Here is a 14,328-nt window from a genome sequence, read left to right as displayed (position 1 = left end):
TGTAAAAAGGTTTTTGAGCTCTTTTTCCTATTATGCTGTACATTAACATTAGAATAATATAATAATATGATTACTAACCAAATTAGATTAAATTGTAAAAATAGAAAATGATCAGTAGATCAGGAGCTATTACATAGATATAAGATGTACTGTGAACATAATTTCGTAATAATAAAAAGCATTTAAAAATCAATTTAATTCTATAAATTTAATCTTAAATGAATAGGGCCAGCCCATACATAAACTAACCCATCCTAACCCTTAAATAATACGAACCCTAACAATCTAATCTTAAATGAATAAAACCAACCCTGAAAATTTTAGTGGTGATATGATTTCACTGAAACGTCAGTGAAAATATATTTTCACTTGAAATATAATTTCACTGTGACATATACATACATATATGTATATTCAAACATGTCTGAAAGTTCACATTAACAGAGAACCGAATGAGAGATAGATTTTTCGTTTCGGTGCTACGTGATCATTTTTCGGTAATTGGATTATTACTCACATTGCGGTGGTGACAACGACAATTTTTGCTATGAAAACCGCGAATGCGGAATATTTTGCACTCGTTAGTATTGTTAGTTTTCGTTAGTATTGTTACGTACGCCGCGGATTAAGCGAATAGAATCCCAGATACTGTGTGACCGTTCAAGGGTTATCTGTTAACGGATTAACTAAGTGCTTGCACTTACTTCCAGGATTATATCTGGACTGGAAGTGCATTTAGGCTAAACAATGACCGTTATTAGTCCTTTCTCAGAATCGGTACGGGGAGACCCAATGTCGTGGGAATACATATCCGAATACGTGACTATACAATAGGTAAACAGATTAGACGTCCTGAGAGATCTACCCTTTATAAGGCGGTACGTAGGCGATATCAGGTCGTTCTGGACTGAGCACTGCCAGTGTGTGTATCTCCTTAATCATCAATAAATGCTGTGAGACGACTGTTGGCCTTTTACTTGGATCCTCCACCCACCCCTACGCAACAGTATGATAGTTATCGTTAGTATGATAAAATTTTCGGCTGCCAGATGTTCCGTTATAGAGATTTTAGTGACTTTTGTGACCAATGATCAGTGCCGGCCTTACACCCAATGGCGCCCTCGGGCAATTTTTCTCGGTTCTAAAGCGGTCAAAGTTAAAGTTTATAATTCTGAGAAGTCTGACTGATATACCTATGATGCAAATTGAAGCTCATGTGGACGTAACAAAGTGTAGTTGTTGTTTTTAAAAGTCAAGGCGATGGAGATACGTGCAGTCTACTTAGTGCTGGCCTTACACCCAATTAAAAAAATTTCGCCTTTGGCGCTCTAATCTAAAATTTTGTATGGCTTTTGGCGCTCTAATTTTAAATTTTTAAGCGCCTTTGACGCATCGAGCGCCGCCCGACCCAGCCCCCCCCTCTAAAACCAGCACCGAACCTCATTTTTCATGCAATTAAATTTTGCCATGTGCCTTCAAATTTTTATACACATAAGTTAATTTGAAACAATTCGCCAAAATAAATACATACATAATTTGTTTCTCAAACTTTGACGGTGATACTCAAACTTTTTATTTAACAAGTACTTTTTTTATTTCGAAGTAATAGTTGCTCCAACTTGAAAAGCAATCCAATCTTTAAATTTAGACAGCCTGGTGGCAGCAGTTCGCTGCCAACACATTCAAAGTTGACAAGATTGCCAGATGAAAATTCATCATGTTTGATATAAATACATACGAAATGCCATCAAGTGCATGATTCGAATTTTGACGTCGTCGATCGACGCGACAAGTTTAGAGAAAGTTTACGCTTTTGTTCCGGACGTCCGATCTCCGGTCGAAAATAATTATTTGACCGCATTATTGCGCCGGATAAACTGACCACCTGTGCTTCGGCCGGAATGTCAAAATAATCGACTCGAAACCGGAAAGCCATTTTGAAAATCAACTATTCTGAAACGACATATTATAATACGTAAACCTAAATAACACAAGCATATATTATACCTACACTGTTGACTAATTTTAATTTTGACCTGGGCGACGCCGAGTATTTCAAATCGTCGCTAAAACTAAACGATCCCGTTAATCAATCACAATCATTGCGCAATACGTGTAATTAGTCTTATATTATACAATGCGCGATGCACAATGGGTAGTCATAAATTGACGCAAAAAATCAAATGATAATAATTATGTAATAAATAAAATGGACATAATTATGTATTGAGTGTTTTGACGAGTCATGATTGTAATTTCTCACACATTCTATATATATATAATACGTGTGTTTTTATTAGTATTTCGCAAACGGATCGAATCTACCGGACACTTTCCTATATGCGATTACTGATTGTTATTATAACGTATTCATGTGTGATTATTTAACCCATTCGATGTCCTAATAAATAAATAATAGGTACCCAGCATAAAAATAATGATCATATTGCAAGTGTTGCCGTCAAAGCATTCATTTAAAACGAGGCATTATGACATAGCTTGGAAATTATGTATTATATGTATAATATGTACTTTTGTCGAGTTTATTTTTTCATATTCGGTATAAAATAAAATAAAACCCTTAGCAAATCCTCGTGGAAGGAACAAGAAAAATAAGTTAATAAGTTTCGCAAAAAATTATTATAAAAGTAATACTTAAAAAAAACTCTACTTTCTCGACAAAATCGCTTTTTAAACTATTTCCAGTACCAAATATCGATGACATATTTAAGCAAGCTTCCATTATAAAAATGTGTAAAGAAAAAAATAACAAAGAATATCAAGAATTTTATAAACTAATGAGAAATGGAAACCAATTTATCACACCAAATTTTAAAACAACACAAATGCAAAACCATTATATTTTCCAAACCATAAATAACTATAATAATCTCCCTTCTGAATTGCGCTGTATTGTTAACCAAACAGAACAAGTAAAAAAAATTAAACACTTTTTCAAAAAAAACTTTATTTTAAAATAATAAAAAAATTTTAATGTAATTTTTATATAAAAAATATTATAATAGATTTTAAGAATTTATAATAGAATCGTAGCTCCCTTATCAGGCACAAGAGCTACTCTTATCTGATAAGGAATACATGTCCAACTTTGTAATAAACATTATATCCTGTAAATATATGTATATGAATAAACAAAAAAAAAAAAAAAAAAAGTGCATTTCCGCCAAAAATTGTTAAAAAGCAACAAACTAAGCTATAATATATCAATATTTCGATTTTTAAATGCTTTTCATTATTAATAAATTATGTGCACAATACATCTTATATCTATTTTAATAGCTACTGATCTACTGATCACTTTTTACAATTTTAATTTAATTTGGTTAGTAATCATAGTATTATATTATTATAATGTTAATGTACAACATAACAGGAAAAAGAGCTCAAAAACCTACATATTTATATATCAGTATATGTTCAACAGTATAAAGACATAGGTTTCAATCTTTATATAGAAGATAAATATAACTAATGTTGTCTGTTTTGCAAATAAGATCCAACCGAAATCCACCCAAGTAATATTTTATTTGAATATACATATGTAATATGTAAGATAACGATACTATTCACAGTAATAAAATGCGAATAAAAATATTTGTCTTCAACTCTATTTTAAAATCATTTCAAATATCAAACTTTCGGTGGGCCTGGTTTCACCAATTCCCGTTAAATGAACTCTTCGTTTCTATACTTGATTACAATTTGTCATCAATTTTGAATAAGATTAATAATTTTATGTTTATTACAGCTACATATATATGTACATATATGTATATAATGAAACCAAAATCTTCTAGGATAATAATTTAATTTAATTTAATTAATTTGCATTTAGTAAATATTTAATTATAAGTTGAGATAGGTCGTAACATAGTAGATATATTGGAACCTATGTCTTTATACTGTTGAACTTATACATTTTGATATATAAATAGGTTTTCGAGCTCTTTTTCCTATTATGCTGTACATTAACATTAGAATAATATAATACTATGATTGCTAACCAAATTTAATTAAAATTATAAAATATAAAATGATCAGTAGATCAGTAGCTATTAAAATAGATATAAGATGTATTGTGAATATAATTTCGTAATAATAAAAAGCATTTAAAAACCAAAAAAAAAAAACAGTATAAAGACTTCGATGACAGAAACTTATAGTAGCATAATGTTGCTGTGAATCTTCGATGACCTTCACAAGAAGAAGAAGAATACTCAAGATGGACTCATAAATCAACATGGCCACTATTTTTATTCATGGTCACAATTTGATTGATTCAACGGTCCAACGTCCCTAACCTCTAAATTGTATTATAGCTACAGCTCATTCAACTAAGACTGAAAGCTTAAAAGTGTTATGATCGCGAGTGAGCAACCTTCAAGCTTTACAAATACGACCGCTAGTTGTCGCTGGGGTCAACGCTCAACGGTTCAATGTCCTTAACCTCCAAATTACGGCCATAACTCAGTTGGCAGAACAATCGAGACGCAACACTCAAAGTCCAACGCTTCAAATACGACACGAGTGGTCTTAGAATTTCAGAATAAGACCAGAACCGTATATGTCCAAGCTTCAAAACGATCACACATAAAAAATTGAGAAATCTTATGACTAAAGCCCGGACCCAGAGGGTGCCGCTTTATAACGAAACAAAAACTACTATATACATACATATATCATCCAAAAAATGGTTTCGACACCATAGCAAAGGACTCCAACCCGGTGATTTATCATTAAAGCCCGGACCCAGAGGGTGCCGCGTATTGTTCAAATGTGGCTATTGCATTGTGGCTATTTTTAACTTCGTAGAAAACCTTTTTACAAGATTCTTATTAGCTTTCTTTCGCAAAAAATTTATCTAAAATTCCCACAGTCTTCGAATCTTTTTGAAACTTTGCCATTTTGCGTGGTTTGGCCAACGATGGATATTACAATCGATTTTAATAGTTCGATAGTGAAAAATAATCGTAATAACCACGTCCAAATTAGACAAAATTTTGATCACCGCGACGTTTATTTTGCATTCAGCACTGTTGGAACGTGTATTGTTATTCAGGATTGCTCTAATGACTATTCGTCCTTTACTTATGACGAAAGCATTGGAAGGATGCTTTTCATATAATAATAGACCACCCTATTATGTAGTGTTCAAAGCAAGAGAACAAAAAAACTTTCTAAGAAATTGACAATACTGAACCATTTTTTATGCGAAAAGCGTCTATAGACAGCCTAAGACTTCTTATAATTAGAGGTAGGACCAGAAGCGTGCTTTTTCCAGGAAACAGGGCATTTTGGATCTATTTTCCAGAAAATAGAGCAAACTACGAAGCTAGAGTGCAAAAAAAAAGGTTCATCATAAAAATGAACGATGAACGGCGAACAAGAAACAAAGAACGGCACGCTTCCGGTCCTACTTCTATTTATAAATTTCTTGTATTGTGAGTTTTGTCCATAGAAACTTAGAGGTTGTTCTTGAATGTTATAATAATCCTCAATCTTTATATAGAAGATACATATATATAATTAAAAAAAAAACTTATACCTGTTTTGCAAATAAGATCCAACCTAAATCCACCCAAGTAATATTTTATTTGAATATACATATGTAATATGTAAGATAACGATACTATTCACCATAATAAAATGCGAATAAAAATATTTGTCTTCAACTCTATTTTAAAGTTGTTTCAAATATCCAATTTTCGGTGGGTCTGGTTTCACCAATTCTCGTTAAATGAACTCTTCGTTTCTATACTTGAATACAATTTGTGATCAATTTTGAATACGATCAATAATTTTATCTTTATTACAGCTACATGCATGTGTATACATATAATAAAACCAAAATCGTCTAAGATAATAATTTTATTTAATGTAATTAATGTGCATTTAGTAAATATTTAATTAAAAGTTGAGATAAGTCGTAACATAGAAGATATATTGGAAAATTATTACTATAATATAATGATCCTACATATGTAGTACCAAGCCAACGAGACGAGCATAAAAAAAATATATATATAAAAAAATGTTTTTTAAAAACTAACCTCTTCTATATTTTCTTTAGAAAAATAAAGACAGTATATAAAAAACTCAATTAAGAAATCACAAATTGTCATGAGTATGGCAAACTTTGATCATGAGTAGTGCTCAATCTGCCATAGCGAGAGGGGGGCGAAAAGGGAAAAAACGATCAGAACAGTGTGGACAAATGGGACAGTGTAGACGATAGACGTCACCGTGAACGAAGATACAGTATTTTCAAACGAGTCTATTACGATTATTTTTCACCATGGTAATGGCGGACGTCATTTCGGCTTATATTGAAGACCAAACCGAGCAAAATGGCAAAGTTTGAAAACGATCGGATAAGAACCCAAAACTTCGTCACACGACCAAATCGTTTGCGAGCTAAGAAGAGGTTAGTAATAATAATAAAAATGGAGAGTTCATTTAACGGGAATTGATGTTTCACTTTTAAACCGACTTCAATGAATGAAATCAATTTTTGATGGAGTACTTTCACTAACCAGCACTTATTGCAATGTTGCTAGTATATAAATAAAATCCTTTACGTTGCCAGTGTTGCCTACTTTGTACAACAATTTGCTGTGTATAGCAAAATGTCACGAATACGATCGTTTTCACAGAACGTTCCACGGATGAAACAACGTTAGAAGTTGTGTGTTGGTCGCACATTTGAGATTTGTATCCGGAGATTGTTGCGCAACATCCGGCGGTGCAACAAACGCGAACGGTTATGTTTTATTATATAATATAGTATAACAACATCGACTCGGATATTCGATCAAAAACGCCGTTTCGAAACGCCCCGGGTTAATCCCATTATTATTTGTCGATAAATTCAACCATCTATGTACATACGTACGTAGAATGTGCAGCAACATTTTGTTGCAGCATCCTAAAACGCTTCTAGCGCACTAAATACTCAATATAGCCATTGCATATGTACCCGATAAGTACATTCATACAACCGGTTACAATGGCGACAGTATTACATCCAATTTCATGTACATACATGTGTATAAGAGCAACATATTGTAAATAGCTACGTATAGTGTTGTACCCGTTGATATATCAACGGGTTTTTTCGTAAAAAGAATTGATACATGCATTTAATAAGAGTTGGATGTATAATAATAATAACAAACAACAAAAGTCGTCATCGAAATCGCAATCAAAATCGATATAATAATAGTAATAACTTGAATTGCAAACGATAGGGAGAATATTGAAATCTGCTGCAATCCAACGCCCATATATAAATAATATATAGATAAAAAAAAATACATAAATAAATATGTATATAAATAATAATAATAAATTTAAGGCGATCGGTGGAGTAGTTCTATCCATTAATTAACATACAGTGAAGAATGCAAAATTTGTTTCGAAATTATCACAAAATTAAAATGAACACTTGTCATTAAAATTACAAAAGGAAAAATGCATTTATTTTTGGTTAATCAGACTCCTCCAATATATGTTGCAATAAAATTTAATTAACAATATTTTTAAATATTGACTTCAAACCATCATTCGCTTGAAGATCGATTAATTCCAATTGAAAATACTCTTCAATATCTTTGTTTTTGGAAAAATTGAAACACTTACAGATTACTCTTAAAATCTATAAATCGATCTTCAAACACTTTCTATAATAATGTAATATTGTGAATACAGTTGTCGATCGAAAAATTCTGATACACTGTTCGACAAATGACAACTTTTAAAATGTTTCAGAGACGAAATATGACTTTTCTTATAGATATATGCCCAGTGAACACGAATCTGGTAATAAAAAGTGGTGATTGGCTCGAGATTCGGAAATATATGTGTTTTTGTATTTGTATGTACTTGGGCGTGTGTCATCATCATCATTATCTACAGCCATTCACTATCCACTGTTGGATGAAGGCCGGTTCCGCGACAAATCACTTACGGATTTTACACTCAACGGCGTTACACGCACGAAATTCAGCGACAAATCACTCACGCGACAACTGTCTCACGGCCATTACACTTATATGAAGAATTAAATTACATTAATATGAAGAATTAAATTACATTAATATGAAGAATTAAATTACATTAATATGAAGAATTAAAAAATTCTCATAATCTGTACTTTGTGAATAAATTGAGATTAAACTGGTTTGTGTATATTTTATTTATTTATCTGTGATAGAATAGTGTGTTAATTAGTCACGATACGTTTAATTGAGTTTCGGAATAATTATTGTACAAAAAATAACGTTTTTGTACGCTGTATTAATAATTCAGTGAGCGAAATGTCGCATGAGTGATTTTTTCCGTGAGTGATTTATCTGTGAGTATAATGACCGTGAGGCAGTTCTCGCGTGAGTGAAATTTCGTGCGCGTAACGCCGTTGAGTGTAAAGTCTGTGAGTGATTTGTCGTGACATCATGAAGACGCTCTCTCCAAGACGCTTCCACTCGTCTCTGTTTTGCGCAACTATCATCCATCTCACTCCACACACTTTCCTAATTTCGTCTACCTTTATCTTCCCTGCGGTCTTCTTTTTGCCCTTTTGCATTCTCTCGGATACCATTCAAGCACTTCTTTTGTTCACCTTTCGTCCATTATTCTAGCCACTTCACTCTATCCACTATATCCACAACTCTTGTCATACCTCTCACCCACGTATTCCGTTTACTGTATTTCCTTGTTATGTCAAGCATACAACGTTCCATACTTCTTTGAGTGCATTGAACTTGGCGTTCAACATCCAAGTTTCACATCCATATGTCATCACTGGCAAAACACATTGATCGAAGATCTTTTTCCTCAGAAAAAGTAGTATTTTTGATTTAAAACCCGCATTCATTCGTCCAAATGCACTCCATGCTAATTTCATACGTCTCTTAATTTCTTCTTCTTTACTACCGGACATGTCAATGAATTGACTTAAACATAAATAATTATTTACTACTTCTACTATTTTATCATGAGCGTGTGCATTTATGGTTAATTGTCGCCAGCTCTGCTCGGGCTAAACATCACAAATCGGACACCTTTTTTTCGATCTTAATATTTCCCAAAGATACGGCCATTATGATGATATAAGTGCATATAATCAACAAAAAAAAAGTTTTCATAATGTATAGCAAACATGCAATGGCACTCGAATGACCCATTAGCCCAGTGACACACTGACATAAGTCATTCTAATACGCTCGCCTCGGAAATATTGAATGAAAATCGCAATTAGCATTTTTTGGCATTTTCAGTCAAGGCCGTTGCTTGAACCCAAGTCCAAGTTGACTGAATCGAAACGGAATCGGTTTTTTTTTTGTCGTTACTATGACTGATTAACCGTTATTTTCGTCGACACGAAAGTGAGCGAGAGCGTCCCATTGTGTGATAGATGTGGTAGTGGTGTACTTTCACTCTTTCCAATTCGATCCAACTGATGAAAGTCATGCGTAGTTATTTCCGTTAGATGAATCCTGATCATTTGTATATTGAGTGATCTCCGATGAGCTGGTGAGGCACTTTTTCAGGACGCCTAAACAATGACTACAATACAAAGAGGTACATATGTATATAAAAGACCCAGAAGGACACAGAAGATGTTTTAATACGGAAGCAATCGGTTGAACAAGTCATGGAACAGCTTTCATTCTTGAGAAATTGTTGCAATTTAGAGGTTAGGGACGTTGAACTGTTGAACGTTAACGTATTAGTATAGCTTGAAAGCTATTAATTATTCTTTATATTAATCAATATCTTAAACCATTCGGTCTTCTTTTTTTCCTTTGCCGTCAACTTATGAAGGTCAGCAATCACTTTCGAAGGATCTCGCACTTTCAAATCAAAACGGTTAAATAATGAAATAGGCACCTTACATTGAAGCAGCTAAATGCAAGGCGATACGGGGTATATCCTCAATATACCTAATATTTAATCGCCATAGTTCTTTATCAACTCGAAATAAAATAAAATTATATCGCGCGCTCATATTACCATTATTAACCTATGCTTCACCTGTATGGTACAACGCCTCGAATACTAACCTTTCCAAGCTCCAAGTAATACAAAATAAATCCCTAAAAATAATTTATAATACACCCATATATACTAACTTGAAAAAACTGCATGCCATATATAATATTCCGTTTGTTAAAGACATTACTAACAAACTAACCATTAGATTATATGATAAAATCACTAATAACCATACTAACACACTTGTGAGAGTCTTGGTGATTACAACAAAATGTCTATACCCTTCAGGTATAAACACAGATTACCAAAACACAATCTGCTTTAGATCATCGACTTTAAAGAGTCTTTAATTAATATTATGTATTATATGTATTATGAGCATTTATAAGAATTGTAAATAGGTTTTTGAGCACTTTTTCCTATTATGCTGTACAATAACATTAGAATAATAATACTATGATTACTAACACAATTAAATTAAAATTGTAAAATAGAAAATGATCAGTAGATCAGTAGCTATTAAAATAGATATAAGATGTAATGTGAACATAATTTAGTAATAATAAAAAGCATTTAAAAATCATGATTTAGGTAGTAGTTAAATTTTAAATTGAAGGACATCAGTTTCAAAGAATACTGTCGAGGCAATGACCCAAGACTTTTACAGCAAAAGATCTATCAATCCTTGTTAAATTCCAATATTGCTATTACAATATATAAATACTCAAATGGTGACACGAGTCGTCTCGAAAACCAAATTAGTCAGCCGCCGAGCATATTGCAGCGGAACGTAGAAATCCCCCTTTATAAGAAGATACACACGGTAGATCAGATTATTCTGGAGTGAGCAGTGGTTAAGTGTGGACTTCTTGAGTCGTTGAATAAATGCTGTGAAGCGACTTTGGCCTTTAATTTGGATCCTGAACCCACCCCCACGCAACAATAGTTTATTTATTTATTTTATTTCAATTGATCATGCACACTCGCCTAACAGATTGCTCCAAAGCGGCGAGTGTACTAAACAGGTTAGGACTCGAGAAATTATATATTACATATATTAAATACATAATTATTACATATGCACATACGGGTTTTGGTGCATCCGCTCAAAAATCACCAGATTAACAGAACGGCAGCTTTAAACGTAATTCACGTATTCTCGAATGATAGATTGCACATCAGATGACGAGTGACCTTTCAATGTGCACAGATCAGATTATTAATAAGGCAAGATTCGGAACTTATCGAATCTTGCCTTATCTTATCTTGCCTTAACTCGCCTGAAAGATCCAACTCAATTTTAATAATTACCATTTTAATACTTGCATCTGTTACCCGTCATCTGTTGTGCAATCTATCATTCGAGAAGATGAGAATTGCATTTAAAGCAGCCGTTCTGTTAATCTGGCGATTTTAGAGCGGATGCACCAACCCGTATGTGCATATGTAATAATTATGTATTTAATATATGTAATATATAATTTCTCGAGTCCTAACCTGTTCAGCACACTCGCCGCTTTGGAGCAATCTGTTAGGCGAGTGTGCATGATCAATTGAAATAAAATAAATAAATAAACTATTGTTGCGTAGGGGTGGGTTCAGGATCCAAATTAAAGGCCAAAGTTGCTTCACAGCATTTATTCAACGACTCAAGAAGTCCACACTTATTATTTATATTTGATTTTGATTTTTAACTGCTTTTTATTATTACGAAATTCTGTTCATAATACATCTTATATCTATTTTAATAGATACTGATCTACTGATCATTTTCTATTTTACAATTTTAATTTAAATGTGTTAGTAATCATAGTATTATAATTCTAATGTTATTGTACAGCATACTAGGAAAAAGTGCTCAAAAACCTATTTACAATTCTTATAAATGCTCATAATACATCGTAAACAATACGATCAATAACATTTTTCATGTAACAATACGAATTTTTACATTCAATAATCATCCATAGAGAAATCTATGGAGAGAAATCTGGCGAAAACCGAGATATAACAATAACTCAAGGTTTGCAATAGAAAATTGGATGGGAAAAGCCAATTTTACAGGAAAATCAGAAAAATTGCCAATGAAAATCAGAAAAATTGCCAAATTGTGATACGAAACGATCGACCTCGATAGACCAAGGTCTGGCCAACGACGAAACTCTAGTGGGAATCTATTGTGTTAAAAAATTTCCAACGACGACCGGATGGATTCCAATTTTGAACGAAAGCATCACCCGGAAAGGAAGTCAGCACCTCGTCCATTCTCAAGCAGTGGCTTCGAAGAGTAGTGAACTGTTGAACCGAGTTTTCGACAATCAATCAAATTAGCGTGGAGAGGGTTAACATTACGTGTAATGTGGGTGGCACGATTGCACAATCGTGGCTAGTGTTTGACGAGTTCCGGCACTTCTGGTTTGACGAAAGCCTCTCTCGCTCCTCTTCCTCGCTTTTCTTCTGCACATTGTCCTCATTACCGTTTGTGTACTCTCTTATTGACATTTCGACAACGCACCGCTCATATGCCAATTTCGCCACTCGGGCTTGCCAACTGACGCAACGCGAAAACATTCTCAAACTCAAAACTGTCCCAACGCACAATCAAACCGATTCCGAACGACGTAAAGCTCGGCTTTCACACGTCTGGCATTTAATCCAACACTGACATTTCAAATGCTAGACTATGTATATACCTACTATGTACTGTTCCCGATATTTTTAAAAACCAATCTTTCTGTAAGGCGACGACTCACTGATGCTACATTATTTTTAAAGCTCCTTAAGGGGGTATTCTAGTCTCGAAATTTGAAGAAATCGATTTTTTTCTTTCATATTTTCAAAGCTTAAACCTTTAAGAATATGTTCTTAAGAGGATTTTTCAAAATTCAAATTAATTTCGGAGATATAGTTGCTTTAGTGACGTGGCATCTGACCGGCGCGTAAGTTAACCCGAAACTTTTTCGAGACGGTTGACATGATATCTCAAGTTCTATCAGACCAATTTACTTGATATTTGGTGTGAGCCTTCTCTATACATTCCTCTATCGCATGAATTAGAACTATGACAAAATTATAATTTTTACTATTTTTAAAAAATTCGGAAAAGTCAAAAAAAGCTGGTAAAAAATAGACTTTTTATTTCAAACAGCCTTTGTTTGACTTTTCCGTAGTTCATGCCATAGCAGCATTTGTTTGAATTAATAATTTATTTGCTTTTTTGATTTTGGAATACTAGGAGGGTTGGAATCGTGTCAACCAGGGCGCACCATTTTTTTGAGACCCAGCCTGTAACTTTTTGAATTTTGAATTTTTTTTCTATGTATTCTTCAAACATTAATAAATATTTGGTAAAATAATTGCTACTAAAAATATTTTTTGTTTTTTTTTATTGCACCTGAAAAAATACCTAAAATTCATGCCTCTAGACTAGAATACCCCCTTAATGGCTTCCTTGATTGTTCCGAATTACTGATTAAGGCTGGTTTCAAGATCCCAATTAGGTATTCTAGACAAGTTGCACTCTTTTCACTTAATCCATTCAAAACCTAAAATATTCCTACATACATATATGTTACAGCGTGTTTATCGTATGCTTAACGGGGAGCTGAATGGGGTTGATCTATTCTGTATTTCCTTACATCAATTCAGGACTGCCTTCAGGAGAGTCTTGATTGATTAATCCATTTATATTTCTATTTCTATATATCCAATTATATTATATCACTTTATGTTTGATTATGCCCTGCGCTACAAACGATTGCAAACCAAGCGGGTGCATGATTATTTCATACTTTTGTCTCAGCTTTTGCCATTTCAAACTTGCCAGAAAGATCCAACTTAATTTTAAGAATTGCCAATCATCAATGTACATCGAAATGTCATCTGCGCAACCCCATGAATATCTCGTCTTTCGTACATGCTGAAATTCAATCGAAATGAGCATGCAGCTGGGTGGTTTGCAATAATTTGTAGCAAACCCTTGATTATACATTGTCCTATTTAGTCAAATTTTAGTTTTTATTATTTTCTTTTTCATTTGTTTGTCTATATGTACTAGATATATTATGTATTTTGTAAATTTCTATAATTAGGTTCAGATGTTTTTTTATGAATTCCTACATCTGAGGCCTGTTGATTTTTCAATAAATAAATAAATCACTCATCGTATGCGTGAGCTTCGCTGGCATTCCAAATAGCGTAAAACTCATCACAAACATAACGCTAGATATATAATCACACTTTAAAAGTTGAAAATAGCATTTTTTTTGGGCTGCCATTCATCGGCCCGGAAAAATAGCCCTATTTCCCCGTGAC

General features: G+C 33.3%; 1 protein-coding gene and 1 long non-coding RNA gene across 2 annotated transcripts in view; one reads left to right on the top strand and one right to left on the bottom strand.

Moving 5' to 3' along the window:
- Nucleotides 1-14,328, top strand: part of LOC143910004 (uncharacterized) — an 805,996-nt gene that overhangs the window by 372,276 nt on the left and 419,392 nt on the right. The window lies entirely within an intron of this gene.
- The window catches only part of wat (waterproof), a 43,283-nt gene that overhangs the window by 21,098 nt on the left and 7,857 nt on the right, over nt 1-14,328 (bottom strand). The gene's annotated exons all lie outside the window — the stretch shown is intronic.

Source organism: Arctopsyche grandis, chromosome 3 (genome assembly GCF_051622035.1).
Source record: "Arctopsyche grandis isolate Sample6627 chromosome 3, ASM5162203v2, whole genome shotgun sequence".
Taxonomy (NCBI): domain Eukaryota; kingdom Metazoa; phylum Arthropoda; class Insecta; order Trichoptera; family Hydropsychidae; genus Arctopsyche; species Arctopsyche grandis.
The sequence above is the reverse complement of the archived record's forward strand: the minus strand, read 5'-3'. Positions and strand labels throughout refer to the sequence as shown.